This window comes from Pan paniscus, chromosome 5 (genome assembly GCF_029289425.2).
Source record: "Pan paniscus chromosome 5, NHGRI_mPanPan1-v2.0_pri, whole genome shotgun sequence".
Taxonomy (NCBI): domain Eukaryota; kingdom Metazoa; phylum Chordata; class Mammalia; order Primates; family Hominidae; genus Pan; species Pan paniscus.
In genome coordinates, this window is record NC_073254.2 from 72560506 (window position 1) to 72574884 (window position 14379).

At 38.9% G+C, this 14379-nt stretch overlaps 1 long non-coding RNA gene and 1 other non-coding gene across 3 annotated transcripts in view; one reads left to right on the plus strand and one right to left on the minus strand.

The window, feature by feature from the left end:
* The window catches only part of LOC129397971 (uncharacterized), a 41708-nt gene that overhangs the window by 20294 nt on the left and 7035 nt on the right, over positions 1 to 14379 (plus strand). The window lies entirely within an intron of this gene.
* Positions 2232 to 2304, minus strand: TRNAM-CAU (transfer RNA methionine (anticodon CAU)). Its single transcript has one exon. It is a non-coding gene; the product is annotated as a tRNA-Met (tRNA).

The following is a 14379-nucleotide window of genomic DNA, read 5'->3' on the forward strand; positions in this document are numbered from 1 at the left end:
TGAGGGAAGCTGAAAAGTCATATCAACCAACTTATATAAAGAATAATAAACATTCAGTTCCATTTCTAATGCATACTGCTGAAAAGTCCTTGTATGTGGAATATTGTTCACCTTAAGGAATCTGCTCTCAAGAGCTGATGAGGGACTATTTAAGTGCAGTTCTGTTGTCACTGGCTGTTGTGCTCATTTAGTTGGAACCAGCAAGTCTCTGTGAACATAAAAATAAAATAAAGATTGTGGAGGAATAGAATACAAACACATAGTAAGGTGAGATTTGCACAACAGAATATAGTAAAGATTTGTGCCTGATTCTTTTTGCATTCTCTTTGAATCATTTTTAGCCTTTATTCTAAGTCCCCAATTATGGTTATCCTTCTCCCAACAAGATTGTTTCTCTTCACCACGGATATTCTGATGAGGCTCTCTGCTTAACCATCTAGACCTCCTGAACACTCTGTTTGTCCTGATAACCTGATTTATGCTCAAATGATGCTCTTCCACAGCAGGGCTTCCTGCTTTGCCCAAAGAGCATTCAATTTCTGAAGCCATTTAGGGCTGTTTCCTCACCCAGTATCTATGTGAAACCTTAGAGGGAAGCCTATTCTTTCCAAGAAGAGAACCCTGCTGGGTTCTACCCTCAATCTGTAAATCCACTGGGGTAACTGGGATTAGCTCAGATTAGCAACTGGGGTTAGCTCAGCTACTCCAGAGCTTGCTCTCTGGGAACGGATGCTGCTGCTACTTCCCATAAAGGCTGACTAAAAAGAGGTATCTGCAGGCAGGAGAAAGCGCTATGGCAGTTGCTGGAAGATTGCTTCTGACCATTGGCTTTCTCTCTGACCTGATGGGAGAAGGGTGACAAAAATTGGAGACTTGAAAAACAGGCCAAAAAAAAAAAAAAAAAAATCAAAGGAATTTTAAAAGAACCATGCACAAATTCTTAATTAGATTCTTTTATCCAAATCCATTTTGTCTGGAAAATTATACCTTAGTATGTATCTGTATTCTATTCCTCCATAATCTATTTTATTTTATTTTATTATTTTATTTTATTTTAATGTTCACAAGAAGCTGGATGCTAGCTACCAAATGAGCAAATCAGCTACGACAACAGAACTGCACTAAAGTCTCCCATCAGATATTGATATAGTCAAGACCCTCATGAGTGCCTATGATACAAATTCAGTGTGAGAGGCCAGCTTTCCACAGGGAGAAGGCAACCAAAGCAGTAGCTAATACTGAGCAGTTCCTATTGCCCAGATCCATCTCTAGGTGCTGAGATCCAGCCAGAGAATCCCACAGTCCTCATTTTTCATATGAAGAAACATGTGAGGGATTGACAACCCCAGTCCTCATGTATCATCAGTTTTCCAAGGAAGCCAACTAGCCTTCTGGGCAAAAAGCTCTCCTAACCCCCAGTTGCCTTGATAGGTAAAAGTACTCTTATGACAGTGTTAGAAAAACATGGACACAAGTGTTTCAGCAAGATGGCTAGAAGAAGGCAAGACTAAAGTTGTCAAGGTGACAGAGTCCCTGATTGTCCTCCTGAAAGCTGAATGTGCCACCTCCACATTCCCAAACCCTTTACTGCCTACCGATTCCCTCACAGTAGACATCGTCACATCACGTCTTACATATTTTTGATTGTTTCCTGTCTGTTTCTCCCCACTCCTCCCAAGTATGATGTAGTTTTGCAATAGTAGGAATATTTGTGCTGAATAAACTTTCACCCCACTCCTCCCAAGTATGATGTAGTTTCGCAATAGTAGGAATATTTGTGCTGAATACACTTTCACCCCACTCCTCCCAAGTAGGATGTAGTTTCACAGAGGTAGGAATGTTTGCGTTGTATTCACTCTTGACCCCAGTCTCTTAACAAGATATGTGTTGAAGAAATATTTGTTGGATGATTAAAAGAATAAATGACTTCACCCATCCACCCAATAATTAGTGTGAGGTGACCCTGAGAGCGGGAAGTTGGAAGAGAAATTTCTCCTGCTTCCTGTGTCAGCTAGAAAGACCAATTATATGACATAGCTTGCAGTTTCTGGTGTAATCTACTCTTCTGTTTTCACCACTCATTTTACTCAAACCACTGGAAAGTCGAAAAAACAAGAAAACCTAAGTCATGTTTCCATTTTCTACAAATATTGGGTCAGTCTTCAAATCCTTATCTGCTAGAGCATTTGCGTTCCGATATTTAGTGTATCCAACTTCTTTGGCAAAAGCGATGCCCTCTCTGAGGCTTGAACTCAGGACCTTCAGGTTATGAGACTGACGCGCTGCCAGCTGCACTAAGAGGACTTGCAGTTGAGTTTGGGCAACATCCATTTTGTTGAAGTGTATTTCCCACCTACGTTACGGTTTCAGCTTTCAAAAACTACAATCAATCCTACTTGAAAATTACTCTGTATCAATCAACGCTGCACTAGGAAGATTCCATACCCACGACCAGAGGAGTCTACGCCTTTCCAGTATTTCATAGGACCGTCTGGGTTCTGCGTTACCAGGATCAGTTGTACCTGTCTTTTGCTGCTCTTTTTCCCTTTTCCTTCCCTCAGAAACCTTAGTCACTCTTACACTTTCCATGGTCTCCTCTGTTGAAAAGAGACAGGAGGTTCTGAGTTCATGATAGTTCACTGACCACCTGGATAAATGAATGAAGAAATAGCCATCAAACCTGTCTCTTGATCATACTACTGTCTTCCTTCATATCTCCACTTGCATCTACATGACTGAAGACATTGCCGCTACAAAAAAACACAAAATACTTATAATGGCACCCTCTTTGTTTTTTACCCCTTTGTTTTTTCTTGTGTGCTATTAAGTATACTACCAGATTTCTTGCGTTTACGTAGTCCAATTGAATTTCGCTAACAAAACGATGTATCCTAATGTACACTTTCTAGATGTAATGGAGGCTCAGATAATTATTGTTTCTAAGGTGCCAGAGATGCTAGGTGGCAAAGCCTGAACTGACAAGCACATTTATTTTAGATTCCAAAAGGTGAGTCTTTTCTCTGCTCCTGCTCATTATCTCTCTGCCTGTTTTTCTCCACAGTAGTCCATTCATTCATATACCACATATCTAATTCTCAACCTCCTCCTGGGCCTAGATTTCCAAGTCAACTTTCACTCATTGTCCTCCTTCAAACACCACATTCAGTGATTTGCCAAATACTGAACATTATTCTTGCAGGTCTCTTCTGAATCCGTCAGTTCCTTTCTACTCATTCAGTACATATTTGCTGGAGAGATGCTCTGTGCCAGACACTGTAGTAGGCCCAGGAATTTCAGGAGACATTTGGCCAGCCCAGACCTCAAGAAAAAGCAGGATACATATGGACAAGGAAAGATTCACTTACAGATTCGCCCTTATCAGTCTTCCTGCTATTTAAGTAACTGTTTCAGAAATATCAGTTTCAATAATGTCACTTTTCTGCACTCTGACCATTCGTGATTTCCTACTTATAATATGATCTTGCTTTTCTTTGATTTTTTTGGCTCGGCTTTCTACATAAATTGTGATTTTGCTTTATAAAGTCTATTAGATCCATTGGTGGATGCTGTTGTCCTATTCTCTAAAATGTTTGCTGATTTGTTCTCTCCTGAATCTATCAATTACTGAGAGAGGAGTGTTAATGTCTGCAACTGTAATTGGATTTTTCTATTTTCTTTCTGGTTTATCCATTTCGTTCATAAGTTTTGAAGCTCTGTGGCCAGAAACAGACATATTTAGGACAGTTGTGTCCCTTCGGTGAATAGACGCGTTATAATTATATAACATCTGTCTTTCTATCTGAGGGCCTCATCTCGTGTTAGGCAAGTGAGTGAGATAACCTCTATACTACACTGAGGAAACCCTCAGACTTCCTAAATCTAAGATAGATATATCTAAGATGTTCAAGGTATGTATATATCTTAGATTTCTAAGATATATAGGATATATTTATGTTAGATTTATATATATATACACACATACTTATATTCAAGTCTTTTAAAGTTACATCATATAGAACTCACATATTCACATCACATAAGAAAACAGCAAAAATCACAAAAGTATTACAGACAAGAACCATGGGGATTAAAAGATCAGCTTGTAGTAAAGGGATAAATATGAACCTTGAAGGATGCAGATGAGGAAGAATGCACATGAGTTTGAAGGAACAGGCATAGATGTAGGAATTCCTGTGTGAGCAAACACGCCTGTTCACTTGGGATGTGTAGTGCACAAGTGCATGTGTGCCTGCTTGTGTGTGTGCCTGTTTATAAAATGAAAGGAAGTAGTGATTGAAATGCCTGTGCACATGGAGATAATGATTGGGAAAACATTGAGACTTAAGAACCCTTGAAAAAATTCCAGACAGCTTACATAACCAAATTAACATTCAAGAAAAAGGTGTTTAGTGTTGGATGTCAAAGAGCTTGGGAACAGGAAGACTGTAATTGAAGAGAAATGGAAAGAAGTTATAAATAGATTAAAGAATTGAGGTTTATTCACATTTATTCCGTCAGCTTCTGAAGTGAACTGCATGAGTCTTTCCGTAGCTCCAGTGCCCATTATTCTTTGTGGTGCAGACTACGTCCTCCATAAAGGTGGTAGAATGGGCAAGAGAAACATGAGTGAAAGGTAAGAAAAACATTCTGGAGAGGCTGTGCAGGAAAGATCTATGGTATTTGTCAAGACATTGGTGTAAACATTTGAGGGAGAAGTCTTGAAACTGTGGCACACAAGAGATCCTGAATTAATGTCTGATGAATGGAGCAATAAATCTAGACATTTCTAAGTATTTGTCAAATGAATAGAAGGATGAACAGATGAGCTGGTGTGGAGAAAAACAGATGATGAGACTATGTGCTAAATTAAAGAATGAACAAGAGTTTGTGTTTTCTTATTGTGGTAAAATATACTTAACCCATTTTACATTTAAAATTCTAAGTGTTCAATTTAGTGGCATTAAGTACATTTACAATGTGAGCAACTATCACCACTACCCATTTCCAGAAGTTTCTCAGCATCCCAAACAGCAACTCTGTACCCATTAAACAATAACTCCACATTTCCCTCTCCCCAACAACCTCTATTCTTTCTGTCTACATGAATTTGCCTATTCAAGATGTCTAAAGTAGAATCACAAAACATGTTTTTAAATTGGGAAAAAATAAGCTTTCTGTATTTGGTTTTGCTCCTTACAGCTACATATTCGCAACTCAGGGGTGCACTCGGTGAGTTGACAAACCACTTGTGGGTTTGCTTTCCACACTCTCAGCAGGACTTTCCGGTGACTTGGAACTCCACTTTACAGCGCCCTGACCAGAAAGAAAGCTGGGGTTTTACTCATCCTGCTCTGCCCTGCATTTTCCAGAGCTGTGCTGCATTTTGGCATTTTGGGTCAAGCTGCAGGAAGGAGAGAAAAGGAACAATTGGGTATATCCCACCCTCTTGGGATCTCTTCTTTCCTCTGAATAAAGAGAAAACAACTTAGAAAATGGGTACTGTCCACTGAACGTTTTAGGGGCTATTATTAGCACTGTTTCTTTATGCCCGTAGGTCTTTTACCAGTGAAGCATTCAAGATGGCTGGTACTTCCTCGTTTTCTTCGACAGGTGACTAATGAAGCCGTTCTCCACGTTGTACTGTATGGACATGCGGCCCTAAGTGACAACATCGATCCCACTACCTCTCACATGCTAAGCGAGTACTCTACCACTTGAGCTCATTCGTCGCCCACCGCAAAACTTTCTGCCCTTTCCTTTATTCAGGAGTAGATGTGCGCGACTACCCACCATTTCTTGCGTCTCGGAACAAAGGAAATGTCTGGATTATTAATGGGGAACCAGGACTCGACCTAAGGCGAGTCTACTCAAAAATGGCCAAGGGCAAGGGCATGATGGCTATTCCTCTGCGAGGGAGAGGGGAAAACGTAGCCAGGAGAAAGTGGACACTGGAAAAGTCTGGTGCTGTAAGATTTCACGTTCCAGATTTTCAGGGAGAGAAGCGAGCACGTCCCAGCTGGGGAGCGCCCGCCCAGAGCGGCCTGCTAATTTGGCACAGCTATCCCAGGATGACGATCTTTCTTTTAAAAGAGGCGGGATTATCACTTGTTCCTTGCAGCTCTGGACTCCCGGGAAGAAGCGGCCACTCCCGGTCAGATTCTGGGAGACCAGAGAAACCTGTTGTTTCCGTTGAGTTTCAAATAGAGGACCTTCCAAGTGTTAGGCCAGCGTGGTAACGACTACACCATAGAAACCCTTTGCATCACAGGCTTTTTATATTTTGAGATGAGCATTAAATACTCGTTTTTACAATTTTTTTAGTTGACAAATACAAAATGTATATATTTATGATGTACAACATGATGTTTTCATATATGCATACATTGTGGAATGGTTAACTCGAGCTAATTAACGTATCTATTACTTTGTGTGTGTGATGGGAACACTTAAATCTACTCTTTTAGCAATTATAAAGTACAGAATACACTTATTATTAACTGTAGTCACCATACGGCACAGTAGATCTGACCTTATTCCTCCTGTTTAACTGAAATTTTGTGTCCTTTGACAAACATCTCTCTAATTCCATTCCTACCTCCCATCTCCTCCCCTAGCCCCTGGTAACTACCATTCTACTCTCTGCTTTGATGAGTTTGACTTTTTTAGAGTTCACATTTAAGTGAGATCGTGCAGTATTTGTCTTTCTGCGCCTGGCTTATTTCACTTAACACAATGCCCTCCAGGTTCATCGACATCGAAAATGACAGGATTTCTGTTTTTTAAAAGACTGAATAGTATTTCATTGTGCAGTTGTAATATTTTCTTTATCCATTCATCTGCTGATAGACGCTTAGGTTGATTCAGCTACTTTAGTAGTAATTCTGCAATGAACATGAGAGTGCAGATATCTCTTCAATAGCCCGATTTTTGAACATATACCCAGAAGTGGGATTGCTGGATCATATGATAGTGCTCTTTTTAGTTTTTTGAGGAACTGCTGTACAAAACAGCTGCACTAATTTACATTCCTACCAACAACGTACAAGGATTCTCTTTTCTCCACATTCTTGCCAACACCTGTTATCTTTTGCCTTTTTGATAGCAGCCATTTTAACAGGTGTGGTTTTGATTTGCGTGTGCCTGATGACAAATGACATTAAGCAAGTTTTCATATGCCTGTTGGCAATGTGTCTTCTTTTGAGAAATGTCTATTAAGGTCCTTTCTCCATGTTTTAATTGGGTTATTTGTTTTCTTGCTATTGAGTTGAGTTCCTGATGTATTTTTTATATCAACCACTTACAGAAGTATGGTTTGCAAATATTTTCTCCCAATCTATCGGTTGTCTCTTCACTGTTGATTTTTTTTGGTGGGGGGGGGGCTGTGCAGAAGTTCTTTAGTTTCATGTAATCTTATTTATCTATTTTTGTCTTTTTGTTTTTGGGGGGATTCATATCCAAAAAATAATTGCACAGACCAATGTTATGGAGCATTCCCCGTATGTTTTCTTCTAGAAGTTTTAGAGTCTCACATCTTATGTTTGTCTTCAATCAATTTTTAGTTGATTTTTGTATGTGGTATGAGATAAGGTCCTCCTATCATTTTTCTGCATGTAGATATCCAGTTGTCCCAACACCATTTATTGAAGAGACTATCCTTTCCTCATTATGTGTCTAGGCACGTCTGTCAAAAATTAATTGACTATAAATGTGTGGATTTATTTCCGTCCTCTCCATTCTGTTCCACTGGTTTATATGTCTGTTTTTCCACCAGTACTATGCTCTTTTGATTGCTATATATTTGTAGTATATTTTTAAAGTCAGGTAGTATGATGCCTCCAGTTTTGTTTTTGCTCAAGATTGCTTTGGCTATTTGGGGACTTTTGTGATTCCATATGAATTTTAAGGGTTTTTTTTTCTATTTCTGTGAAAAATGTCATTGGGATTTTGATAGAGATTGCACTGAATCTGTAGATCACTTTGGGGGGGTATGGACATTTTAATAATATTAATTCTTCCAATCTATAAACACAGGATATCTTTCCATTTGTGTCTTCCTCAATTTCTTTCATCAGTGTTTAATAGTTTTCAGCATACAGACCTTTCACCTCCTTGGTTAAATTTATTTCTAAGTATTTTTTGTAGCTACTGTAAATGGGATCTTTAAAATTTTTTATTTTGGTTAGGTTGCCATTAGTGTATAGAAATGCTAGCTTCTGTATGTTGATTTTTGTATGTTGTTTTGTATTCTGCAACTGTACTGAAATTGTTTTTTATTTCTAACAGTTTTGATTTTTGGTGAGTTTTTTAGGGTTTTCTATATATAGGATTATGTCATCTACAAACAGGGACAATTTAACTTCTTCCTTTCTAATTTGGATGTCTTTTATTTCTTTCTCTTGCCTAATTGCTCTGGCTAGGACTTCCAGTACTATGTTAAATAGAAGTGGCAAGAGTGGATATCCTTGTCTTATTCCTGATCTTAAAAGGAAAGCTTTCAATTTTTTTCCCACTGAGTATGATGTTAGATGTGGGTTTGTCCTATAAAGGCCTCTATTGTGTTAAGGTACATTCCTTCTATACCTAATTTTTGAGAGTTTTTAAACATGAAGGAATGTTAAATTTTGTCAAATGCTTTCTCTGTATCTATTGAGATGATGAGATGGTTTTTGTCTTTCATTCTGTTAATACGGTGGATCACACATTTACAGATTTGTATAAGTTGAACCGTCTTTGTATCCCTGTGATAAATCCTGCTTGATCATGGTAAATAATTGTTTAAATGTGCTGTTGAATTCAATTTGCTAGTATTTTGTTGAGTATATTTGCATACATGTTCATCAGGGATATTGGTTTGTAATTTTTTTTCTTTGTAGTGCTCTCCTCAGGCAATGGGTTCATGGTAATGCTGGCCTTGTAAAATGTGTTTGGGAGTATTTCCTCTACTTCAGTTTTTTGAAAGAGATCGAGAAGAACTGGTATTGCCTCTTTAAATGTTTCATCAAATTCAGCAGTGAAGTTGTCAGGTCCTAGGCTTTTCTCTGATGGTAGATTTATCACTGATTTAATCTCCTTACTTGTTTTTGCTCTGTTCAGAGTTTCTGATTCTGTCTTGCAAGTTGCATGTGTCTAGGAATTTATCCAGTTTTTAGGTTATCCAATTTGTTGGCATATAATTGTTCGTAGTAGTTTTTAAATAATCCCTTGTATTTCTGTGGTAACAGTTGTTACCTCTTCAATTCATTTCTGATTACATTTCTGATTTTATTTGAGTCTTTGCATTTTTTTTTCTTAATCAGTCTAGCTAAAGGTTTGTAAATTTTATTTACCTTTAAAAAAATTCTTAGTTTGGTTGATCTCTTTATTTTTTCTATCTTCTGTTTACTTCTTCTGATCTTTATCATTTCCGTCTTCCTACTAACTTTGTAACTAGCTTAGTTGATTGTTTTTCCAGTCCTTGAGGTGTAATGGATGCTAGGTAGTCTATTTGTGATCTTTCATCTTTTTTGATGAAAACTCTCTTAGAACTGCTCTTGTATCCTGTAAATTTTGGTATATTGTATTTCCATTTTCATTTGTCCCAAAGTAATTTTTCAATTTCCCTTATGATTTGTTCTTTGACCCATTGGTTGTTCAGGAGCATGTTGTTTAATTTCCACATAGTTGTGAATTTTCAAAAATTCCTCCTGTTGTTGATTTCTTGTTTCATGCCATTGTGGTCAGAAAGGATACTTGATATGATTTCAGTCTTCTCAAATTTGTTAAGACTCATGTTGTGGCCTTATATATGGCCTGTCCTGGAGAGTGTTTCACGTGCACCTGACCAGAATGTGTATTCTGGCTAGGACTTCCAGCACCATGTTAAATAGAAGTGACATTCTACTGTTGTTGGGTGGAATATTCTGTATATGTCTGTTAGGTCCATTTAGTCTAACGCATATATCAAGTCCAATATTTTCTATTGATTTTCTCTCTGAATGATCTGTTCATAGTTGAAAGTGGGGGACTGAAGTCCCCTCATATTATTCTATTGCAGTCTATCTCTTTCTTCAGATCTATGAATATTTGCTTTCTATATTTAGGTGCTCCAATGTTGGGTGCATATAAATTGATAATTGTTATATCCTGTTGATGAATCGACCTTTTTATCGTAATATAAAGACCCCTTTCTCTCTTTTCACAATTTTTGACTTTGTCTACTTTATCTGATATAAGTATATCTGCTCTCTTTTCGTTTCCATTTGCAGAGAATGTCTTTTCCCATCTCTTCACTTTCAATCTGTGTGTCCTTAAAGGTGAGGTGAATTTCTTGTAGGCAGCATATAGTTGGGTCTTTTTTGGGATATATTTTTAAAAATCCAGTTAGCCATTCTATATCTTTATATTGAAGAATTTAATCCATTTACATGATGGCAATTATTGGCAGTTAAGGACGTAGTATTGACATTTTGTTAAGTATTTTCTGGTTGTTTTTTAGGGTTTTTTGTTCCTTTCTTCCTCTCTTGCTGTTTTGATTGGTGATTCAATTATTTTCTGTGGTAGTATGCTGTTATTTGTTTCTCTTTATCTTTTGTGGATTTACTATAGGTTTTTGTCTCGTGGTTATCGTGAGGTTTACCTAAAACATTTTATAATTATATAATTATAACCAGCTATTTTAAACTTGTAACAACTTAAATTTCAATCCCTGTTCATGTATTTCATATGTAGTCACATAACCATACCATATAAGTGAATAGCAAAAAACCAGAAATGTATTACAGAAAGGTGGCAAGGGGCAAGGCCATAATAAAGAGAAATAAAAATAGATATAGCTGAGAAATGAAGATGAAGATGGCACACAGGACAGAAAGAACAGTGATGGTATAGAAATCTTTTAGTGTGTATGTGGGACATACCTATTTAATTGGTGGGGGTGTGTGTGTATGTTTGTAAAATGCGTATTGATGGAAATAGTGTTGGGAAAGCCTAGACATTTGCAGATATATTGAGGAGAGGATTAACTCCAGGCGGGTGGCTTATGTAATTGAAGTAACATTTTAGGAAGAGGATTTTAGTTGTGAATTTTAAAGAGGTTGGAATTGGAGAGAAAGCGAAATAAATTATTAAAAAAATTAAGGATCCAGGTTCATCCTCATTTATTCTGTCAGATCCTGAGGTCAACAGCATGAGTCTTTCTTCATCATCAGCACCTAATTCAAAATACACTCTAAATAAATGTTGTAGAATGGATGAAGGAACAGACAAATGAGAAAAGAATATTCTGGAGAGGTTGTATAAGAAGGCTCTACAGTATCTATAAAAACCCTAAGTATAAAGATTTGAGGGAGGAGAAGTCAAGGGCAATTGGGAGTTTTGAACCTGGGTGGCAGACACAAAAGACATTCTGAATTAATGTCTGATAAACAGAAGAACTATTCCACTTATTCAGAGGTTCAAATGTAGATAGTAATGGATGTTCAGGTTTTTGGTTCTTTCTTCATTGGGCATGTACAGGTTGGGCTTGGCAATTATTTCACTAACACTCCAAGTAAAGGACTGTAAAAGGTAAAGAAAACCAAGAGAATGCAGGCTGCATTACAGAGGGTTGGAGCAGACATCCATTCCCCATACTCTGGGCCCAAAATAAGGTTATTTTAGTGGTGATGGGAAGAGCTTTTTGCTAATTGAGACTGAGATTTATGTGGAGATTTAGCCTCAAAAATAAGAAAGGCTGATATCTGACACTGGAGATGACAGACAGAGAGAAAGCCAGAGTCAGGGAATGAAACATTTGGCATAAACTAAATCCTTAGAAAAAAGTCTCACAGGCAGATCAGGAATAGGGTGTATGTGGCAGCAGGCAGTTAACTGTGGTTATTTCCATCTGCCTTGGGCCTCACCTTTGCAGTACTCTGTCCACTGTTTAATGTAATAACATCCAGGGAAAATTCCTCTGGATAACCTACTAAATTACAAACAGAAGAAATGAGGACATTTTTCAAGGTCACACATGAAACCTGGTAGATTTTTTTTCTGTAAGTGCCCAGTGAGCTGGAGATTGACCTAATCATGCAATAAATGCTCAGCAGAAAATGCTGTAAAGCAATTCCTTCCTCATCAGTCCTCAGAATCTGGTGAGGGTGAGCTAGAAGGGAAGGGCAGGAAGGTCATGATCCACACTGAGCTGAGCAGTGGGACTGTCTCTGCATTTCACCTCAGGAAAAGTCTGCTTCACTTTGAGCCTATGCCTTAGAGACACCAAGGAACTGGAAATGGAGTTTCCTTGATTGCTTGGGACTTTGGTGTGCAGTCTCGAGGCTTGAGAAAAAAGAACATTTTCATATTTGGCTCTGCCGTCAGTCTGGTAAGTGGGGTACTCTATTGGCTCGTCTTCTGGCTGCCCGCAGAGGCCCAGACCCCAGCTGTCAGCCTCTGAACTCCGCCACTTTTGCTCCAGACCCAGAACAGTGGACTCATTTTCAACACTGAGGCCACAACTCAAATGTCACTGTCTCAGAGAGCCCTTCTTTGACCTCTCCAGCTGAATCAATGTCCTGTCTCTCTCTCCATCTTTTAAATAAAATTTTTAATAAATTGGAAAACATATTAAATTATTGTTTTATTTTCTATCTCTCCCCTAGAATATAAGCTTCTTGAAAAGCTGACAATCTAGATCCCCCAGTTTATACCCAGTGTCTACAGTTATGATAATACTTTTCTTGTATTTTCCTGTTCAGAAATCAGTGACATGCAGAGGGAAAGCTTTCTTCTGTGTGTTTTCTTTCACAGGGTAAGTTCAAAAAGAATTCTTAAACCAAGATAAGATGGCAAGCTGTGAGCCTTTCTGGTTTTCTGGAATGAGCAAGATAATTAGCCACAGGTGAAAATAAGCAAGATTCGTCTACCCATGAAGATTTTGCAAAGTTATTTCTACTTTGTAATCATAAAGTATGCCCTTTTGAGCTCTTACTGGTTTGATGAAAAGGCAATTGGCATGACAAATTTGTAATAAATAGAAGTCATCAGCTTTTCCCAGTGGCCTGTCATGATCCTATAGTGGTTAGTATTCTGCATTGTGGCTGCAACATCTGTGGGAATCTGAATATGACAGTCTGAAGTCTACTGCTTTTTAAATTAATCCCAGAAACTAATTCTAAGGCTTTAATGCGGAGCTAGGTTTTGTGTTATTTAGAAGATATATAAAGAAAACCTTCTTTGACTCCTTTCTAGGCACTGATTATCCAACCAGACAAGAATGAGAAAGCATGAATTTTTACAATCCATTATCCTTCAGCTTCCCTTTTCTTTCCATCTCCACTCAAGGTGGTATCCACAGTTACATTTAAAAATGAGGAGCTATCCAGATGCCTTGCTCAAAGGTATTTGCAAAGTCTCAGAAGAATAAAACAACAGGTTTTGAAGGTGAATTAACAATGATTTTGTTTTCTGAGAGTGTGCATAGGATTGAATTCCAGGAGTAAAGCTGCGAGAGAGGCCAGCTTTTTATGAAGGGCTTTGAATGTCAGGATAAAATGTTTAAGCACTGTAAGCAAAGTTTGCTGGTAAATGAATTTAGGAGAGACTGTAACTGAATTTGCATTTCAGTACCATTCCAATAGGGCACAGAGTTGAGAATTGAGTGCAAAGATCATGAGGAAGGTCAGGGTATTACCATAATGGTCTAGGCAGAGAAAGTATACATCTTTAATAGGGCAAGACAATGGAGTTAGACACCTTCATTCATTCAACAAATCTTTATGTGGGGGCATATGGCATGCCCCTAGGCTCTGGGGATGCTGAGTGTCTGTCTGAGGATTCAGCCACTGAATGGTCGCTAGATGGCATTGACCCATGGGTCACGAGTATGAGGCGCTTTAAAAAATTTAATCTCATGTGGAATTACATGGGGAGATTCCAAGGAACCACTTGCGCTGGTGCGTCCGCGGCCGTCGCGAGGCGTCCGTCCTTCCCGAGGGCGAGCGCCGGGCAGGCAGGGACTCGCCACTCGCAGCCCTGGAGCCGGGCCGTGAGCGCCTGCGCGGCGCTGGGTCGCTGTCCAGGAGATGTCTGCGCGGGAGACCCAGCTAAGCCTTGTGCGGCTACCTCCTCCTGGCTGATCCCAACCCGGTCCCAACCCGGCCACTCGATAGAAACACGATTCACATCGTCCCCGTTCCTGAGTGAAGGTCTCGTCTCCCGCGACCTGCTTCGCCTCGCTCGTGATGATTTCCTACACTTGACTAGGGTTCCCGGTGCATTCGGCCCTCCCTCCTTAAGCTTCTGTCCTCTATCCGTTATGAAATCGTGTAACTTGTTTGGTGTGAACTGAGACAGCTGAACTTCGGAAGAAATTAGGCAGGATTCCCTGAAAAATGTGTGTGTCTGTGTGTGTCTGTGTGT